The 7,325-nt window shown below is 46.0% G+C and overlaps 1 pseudogene; it reads right to left on the bottom strand.

Moving 5' to 3' along the window:
- Positions 1–2,182: 2,182 nt before the first annotated feature.
- Positions 2,183–6,863, bottom strand: LOC120367324 (uncharacterized; annotated as a pseudogene).
- Positions 6,864–7,325: the final 462 nt, after the last annotated feature.

Below are 7,325 nucleotides of genomic sequence, written 5' to 3'. Positions count from 1 at the left end.
CCTTAAACTTATATTTTGCTATAATTATAAAACATGAAATGGTTCCTATGAAACACAGTTTCGGAAGAGGAAGATTGTGTACTTCTCTTCCTCCTCCTGCCTTCTCATATCAGATGGGGATACCCCACAGCTGGAGAGGTACCAGGGATAAGTTTGGATTCACCCTTTTCTGGAGAAAATTAGTTCAGTGTGGCTTTGTCTGTGCTGCAGAGATATTATTCAAGGAAGGAAAATGATGGTGGAGCACACGACAATAAAAACCACTATTATGTGGGAGGAGAGGAGGTGAATCTGTTGGAATACTGTGTTTCTTTTAGAACTGTTTTGCTCTTTTAATTGACCCAGGTTTGAACCGTGCTGTTTATGACAGCTATTTGTTTTCATAAGTATGTGATAATGCACATGTGAAAACATGTTTGTGGTGTTGCTGGTATGAGCTGGGTGTAGGAATGTGTACTTTGCGTGGTGTGTATGTAGCTTGTGTCTATGTGTGTGGTGTGTGTACGCAGTGTGTGTGGATGTGTGGCATGTTGTATATGTGTCTATGTGCACAGTGTGTGTTTGTGTGATTTGGATGCAGTGTGTGGAAGTATAATGTGGCATTTGTGTAGGCAGTCTGTGTGCCTGTGATGTGTGTGTGTGGTGTGCCCAGTGTGGTATGAGTGGCATGTGTGTATGTAGGTGGTGTGTCATGCAGTTGTGTATAGCATACATGGTATCCTGTGCATGTGTGGAGTGGTGTGTGTGTGGCAAGTGTATGTATATTGTGTGTGTGTGGATATTTGTGTGGATTGTGTAGTATATCTGGTGTGTGTGATATGTGTAATGCATCTGGTGTGTGTGTATGGTGTAACATGCAGTAGCACACATGGTGTGGAATGGTGTGTAGCATGTGTAGGTGCATTTGTGGATGATGTGGTATGTTTAGCATGTGTGACTGTGGTGCGGTGTGGTGTGTCTTGTGTATATCATATGTAATGTGGGTGGGATGGTGTGGTGTGTGTGCATATGCATGTGTGGTGCATGTGCATGCATGTGTAGTGTGTGTGTATGTGTGGCATGTGTGTTCTGGTCACGTGTCTGGCTCTGGAAGGCGACAGAAGGACAATAAGATGCATTTTCACACCAGGCTGACAGGTCCTGGTGGGGACCAGGCTGAGAGGACTGAAATGACACAGCCCTGCCTTGCTCCCAGACCCCACAGAGACATCCTTTCAGAAATGGCAAGTGGGGAATGTACTGAGGTGGAGGTATTATGATGCATTACCCAGGAGCTGATTATAGCCTTTCTGAAAATATCAAAACAAACCAAAGGACTTTTTTTTTTCTCACTCAACAACAAACAACACAGAAGACTTCTGTGACCAAATGTGTGGGTTTTTGACCCACCGCAAGCAAGCAGGCAGTATTACAGCGGAGGATTCCTACATTGACACCTTCTACCTGGAGGTGGCCTCACACCCCACAAGCCAAAGCCTCACGTTCCAAGCCTGTCCCTCATTTCCAATGCTAATGGCAAGGTGGTCTTAAGTGTGCTTCCGAACCTCTGGCGTACCCTGGAATCAACGTTCCCAGGACACCCCCTCAGACTATTAATTTGCTAGAGCAGCCCACAGAGCTCAGGGAAGACCTCCGTACATTTACTATAAAGGATGTTACAAAAGGAAGAGACCTGGGACAATACACAGGCAAGAAGCTTCCGTACCCTCTCAGGGCTGTCAGGTTAAAACGAAGAAGCTGAAAGTTTTGCTCCAAATGCCATTGTTCATCGATTTTTGACTAATCTGATCTGCTCCACTAGCTTTGAAAGACACCTTTTCCTTTGTTTCGGTTTGCCTCTGATAGCCTTCTGCCTGCCACAAGCAATCCTCTAGAGTATGCGCCCGTGCTTGGCTTTTCTACACAAAAATGAACAGCCCTCAATTACTGGGCGACATTCATCACCTTCTGCCAACTAGAGAGTGAGGCGTGTCCTGGGAGAGCGGGACCTTGAACTCGTCTCGGCCTCGCTTGGGACGTGGTCCAGGAGGTTATGGGAAGACACTGGTTTAGAAGCTGACCTCATGGGTTCGCTATTCTTATGTAACACTTAGGAAGAGCAGAGACCCACGTGGCTCAGTCCCAGAGCAATGCTGTGGTCAAGAGAACACAGTCCAGCTACCAATAGTTATTTCAAAATAGTTCAAGTTCTTTGTTTATAATTCTCAGAAAAAGAAAGAAGAAAGGAAGGGGTGGCCGAGCTGGAAACTCGGCTTTCGGTCCCCTTCGAGGGGTCCTCAGGTGGTGCCTGCTTGGACACCTCTCTACCCGCCCACCCCTCCAAACACCCCTTTCCTCCCTGAGTGTTCATTTGTTGATCCCGATTCTGAATAAATGAAGTCGCACAGAATCTACCGGGCTGAAAGGAAACCGCCTGGAGGCCCAGGGCTGAGGGGAGGCCCGGAGCAGGGTGGGTGCACGACCCCGCAGTGAGCAGGGAGGGCAGGCTGGGGGCGTTCACCACCCTGAGGCCTCTGCTCCCCGCAGCCCTGAGACCCAGGCTCCCCGTTTCTCCCTCCAGACCCCGCCCGTCCTCCCCGCGGGGCTCCCTCGCAGCTCTGGGCAAGGGGCGGGCTGCGTCCTCGGCACCCTTCTCAGCAGCCACAGCAGCGCATCCCAGCACGTCCTCCAGGAGCCCGCCCCCTCCTGTCACCCGGGCTTTCCCCACAGCGCAGCGTCCCCTGGTCCCCTCGGGGCTGGAACAGGGGTCCCCGCAGACAGTGCAGAAGGAGGTCCCTGTTGCCTCCCATGCAAGCTGCAGGGCGCTTAGAGCTGCGGGGGGAGGAAAGGAGAGAAAAAGAAATACAGTTAAGTGTGATATGGGTGCAAAGAAACCAGCACGGAGCTTCCGAGGGCCTAGAAAGGAGCCCCGGGAGACGCGCCCCGGGCCTGCGCCATCGCCTCCGCGCAGCGCCTGCCTTCAGCCGGCTCCAGACGCTCCCGAGGCCCCTCCACCTTTCTCCGCGCTCCCACCTGCGGCCCTCCCGAGGCCCCTCCCCCCTTCTCCCTCCTCCCACCTGCGGCCCTCCCGAGACCCCCTTCTCCCTTCTCCCCCCTCCCACCTTCTCCCCCTTTCCACCTGCGGCCCTCCCGAGGCTCCTCCTCCCTTCTCCCCCCTCCCACCTGCGGCCCTCCCGAGGCCCCCTTCCCCCTTCTCCCCCCTCCCACCTTCTCCCCCTTTCCACCTGCGGCCCTCCCGAGGCCCCTCCCCTCTTCTTCCCATTTCCCACCTGCGGCCCTCCCGAGGCCCCCCTCCCCGCCTCCCTACCTCCCACCCCCACCCGTAGCCCTCCCGAGGCCTCCCTAGTCCCCCCACCCCCGAGGCCCTCCGGAGACCTCCTGGGCTCGCGCTCCTCGGAGTTGCCTAAGGCTGAGTCCTGGAGCGGCCTCGGGACCGCCTTTCCAGGGGGTCGTCCCAACCAAAGGGAGGAAGGCCTTTGGAGAGCATCTAAAGAGGACATCCTCACTGTGTCTTCTCACTCTCTCCACCTAGCGCCTGTGACCCGGACCCAGCCCTCGGCGCACTGAACCCCGGCTCTGGGCACCCCTGGTGAGCGCCTTCTGCGCCTTCTGCACCTTCTGCACCAGAGCTCCGCACAGCACCAGCCCTCGCGCTCCCCCAGCTTCTGTTCATTTGCCGCAGTCCTGATGGGTCAGTCCCTGAGCATCCATGCTGCCAGGTGACAAACCCAGGCATGCAGAGATGTACATCCTTTACCCAGGGTGACACAATGTGGAGCTGAATCCATGTCTGGGAGTCTGGTGACCGTGTCTGGGCTCTGACAGCGCAGCCGCCTCACGGTGTAGGGGACTGGCCTTGTCCTGAGTGGCCTTAGGACGGTGCAGTGGCCTAGAGTCTCCCAGTAGCCTTACATGTTCTTATTTTTCTTTCCTTTTCTCTTCCCCCCCCCCCACCTTTTTTTTAAGGATTAGAACTAGTGTGTGTAAAGTGCTTAGTGCAGGAGCTGGGAGAGAAAGTGGAGACTCAATAAATAACAGCAATTATAAATTGTAAAAGGCATTTATCTGGTATAATCCCCCATTCTAAGCACCCTGCTAAGTAGTTGGTAATTCCTCACTTGAAAGAAATGAGAAAGAATTTTTTTATGTTTGTTAAAATATTGTTTTATTGCGATAAAATATTCATAACAGAAATTTCACTCTTTTAATACTTTTTAAGTGTACAATGCAGGTTACTAAGAGAAATGCATGCAAATTTATTAACGTGTACACGGGGGAAAATAAGGTGATTACCCAAGATCCCATGAGGTGCAGATACTTGTGCAGTGTTATTTCAGAGAGGAGGGTGGAAGGTAGAATGTAGGTGATTCTGTTGAGGGACAATAAATGATTATTAAGGAGAATGAATGGGTCAAGAAACAAAGATTAATTCATAAATGGTTCTCTTTAAGCCTGAGAAATGGACTATTTTTTTTTTTTTTTGAAAGAATCTGTTCAGGTGTGTTCATGTCTTGGTCTTCTTTTATGCAATAGATAATTAGATAACAGGGAAGGGAGGTAAAAACTAATTGTTCTCTTCCGTGGGTCTGCAGTGTCTTTGTGTAGATGGGGGAGAGGCCCCTTCCAGCCTCTGTTGATGTTAAGGACCTTTAATTCAAAATATACTCATTATACCAGGGAGCTGTATTTTGGGACAAAGTTCCCTGCACTCCTTCAATCCTGTTTGGAACTTCCCCAGAAGTTTCACCTATCAACAGCTGAATCAGTCATTATGGAGAAATTTGGATTAGAGGTTGTTAGATAAGAAATAGGCAAAGAAGGGGGAAAAAATTGGGATAAGCAGAAAAGAAAAATAAATACATATATTCTCCTATATCTTCTTTAATCAGTCTGTTAGTCCTAAGAACAGAAGCGTTCAGTCGAAGAGCTGTGTCCATTCTAGGAGGTGACACTACAGTGGGGCTGGGCCTGTACATGTGATACAGGCAAGCTGGTCTTTAAATAAGAGGCGTTTCTATGGCAACAAAAGAAAAACAAAGGTATTTCTTAATGTCTGGAGTAGTTCATTTCTAGAATTGCAGAAGTATCTTCAGATTGTAGTGGCAATCTTACAGATTTTCCTGGATTATAGTTGGCATTACGTGTTCATGTGAACTTTGTGAGCAGCCCACACATCAGCAGGCGCAGAGGCTGTGTACATGTGAGTTACTGTGCTCACTCTTCCTGAAGTTTATATCAAGTTGTCCAACTTCAGTTTGCAGGGCTTCAAGAAAAACGGTTTTAAATTCTACTGATTCCAAATGAGAAAAATGGGAGAAAAATCCAAAAGCATTAGTTTGAAGACTTGCAGCCAAGAAAGAATTCAGGATTTAGTCCAAATTGCAGGAAAACAATAAAAATTCAAAAACAATGGACAAGATAGAATCTCATAACAGGCGTACTATACTTTTCTTCTGAAACACAATTTTTCTCTATTATTTATTTGACATTTTTACAATGCTTCCCATATGATTTTAACATACCAAATAAGCCAAATATATCTTTCTTAGGTTTCAAGAGGTTACTTCTGGAAAAGATTTAATTTTAAAATTTGAAATTTGACTTTGGGAAGTACATCAAATATTAAAGGTTTAAAACACTTGATCAAATTAAGATCACAGTTCACCGTAAATAACAGTCATTCATTTAACCAAAGTGATAATTAAAAAATTTCAGGCAACCTCTACACTTTGAGAGAGAATACTCAGTTTTCTAAATAATCAAAAGAACTAAACAATCGAAAGACCTAATAAAGATTTTTTTTGCAGTTTACTCAAAAGTCACACAAAAGGCTTTTACTCTCCCTATTAATACTACATGAAAATCTTGTTCAAAAGAGGAAATTGTATTCTACATTTGTGTCAGTATATTATTACTGCTAAAGCTAATTTTAATAAAGCCTTATAAACAAATCCATCCAGTCTAAATCAGCTTTGACCACACAAGATAAGCTTTCCATAAACATTTTGTAATCATTTATGCTTTTCTATTAAAATTCTAGAGAAAACTGTTGTTCAACACACAAGCCCAGACCCTGGCCTTGCATCCATGTGTTCTTGATATTAATGCTCAATCTTTAGAAAAACTTAAATTAATCCCCTTATAACTTTAGCTAACTTGATCGCACACAATATTCTTTTCACAAGGCTCCTCTTTCACAAGGCTACAACTTGCTTAAACCTCCAGTTTTACCCTATACTTTCTCTTTTTGTATTGGGATGCTACAAAAATGTGCTTTCCTCTCTTCCTCGTTGTTTTGACCACAAAGTTCTGAGTCATGTAAAAGAATAAAATCACTTTCTCTTTTCAACTTTCTTTACATCTTACTTCCTTTATATGCTCTATAATAGAGGTTTTTCTTATATCAAGTGTTTTAATTATACATATTAGCTGTAATATTGACTCAGTGCTATAGATAGTTAGACAGGCATGAGTGGGCAAGGAGAGGGCTTTCCCCCACCCACTAGGAGCATTGGGTGATTGGCAACTATCACATTGCCTCTCTAAAAATGATAAATATATAAAATAAAATAAAATAAAATAAAAGTGATAAAAAGCACCAGAGAGAGGCCATTTCCCAATGGCCAAGCCTGTAGTACTAAAGTGTTATTTAATTGAATGCAGGTGCCAGGGAGAAGCAACTTTCTGGGCATGCACCTTAAGAGACAAAATGGTGAAGTATGACCTTCTGGAGGCACACCACCGGAAAAGGGAGGAAAGCCTCAGGTGGGGATGCATACAACCTCCTGAACACACTGCACATGCTCACCTCTCAAGGGTAAAGACAGCACCGCATATGTGGGCAGCCCCCACAGGGGAAGCATCGTGGCAAAGGGGTCAGCCTATAAAGCCTTAGGATCAAGCCTAAACACCACACTCGACCTTCAGGTGCCCACTTGGGTCTCTTCCAAGTGAACCTTCTTTTCTCTCCTGTTCTAAAGCCTTTCTATACAAACATCCACTCTTGCTCTGAAACTTGCCTCAGTCCCTTTCTGCTGTTTACCCCTTAGTTGAATTCTTTCTTCTGAGGAGGCAAAAACTGAGATTGCTGTAGACCCTTACGGATTCACCACTGGTAACCTGGATTCCTTCCACCAGTAATATGAGTGAACCTAATTTTCAATGAAAAACCTAAAAAGTAAATTTTGAACTGTTTTATACCAGTCTTATAGATGAAAACTATTTCGTAACTTTTTCTTATTGACAGGTCTAAATATATTTAGTTTTTCCGTGTCATATAAATGATTCAAGTATTTTACAATTACCTATTAATTTAATGTAATACG

The sequence above is a fragment of the Saimiri boliviensis genome, chromosome 12 (genome assembly GCF_048565385.1).
Source record: "Saimiri boliviensis isolate mSaiBol1 chromosome 12, mSaiBol1.pri, whole genome shotgun sequence".
Classification (NCBI taxonomy): Eukaryota; Metazoa; Chordata; class Mammalia; order Primates; family Cebidae; genus Saimiri; species Saimiri boliviensis.
The sequence above is the reverse complement of the archived record's forward strand: the minus strand, read 5'-3'. Positions and strand labels throughout refer to the sequence as shown.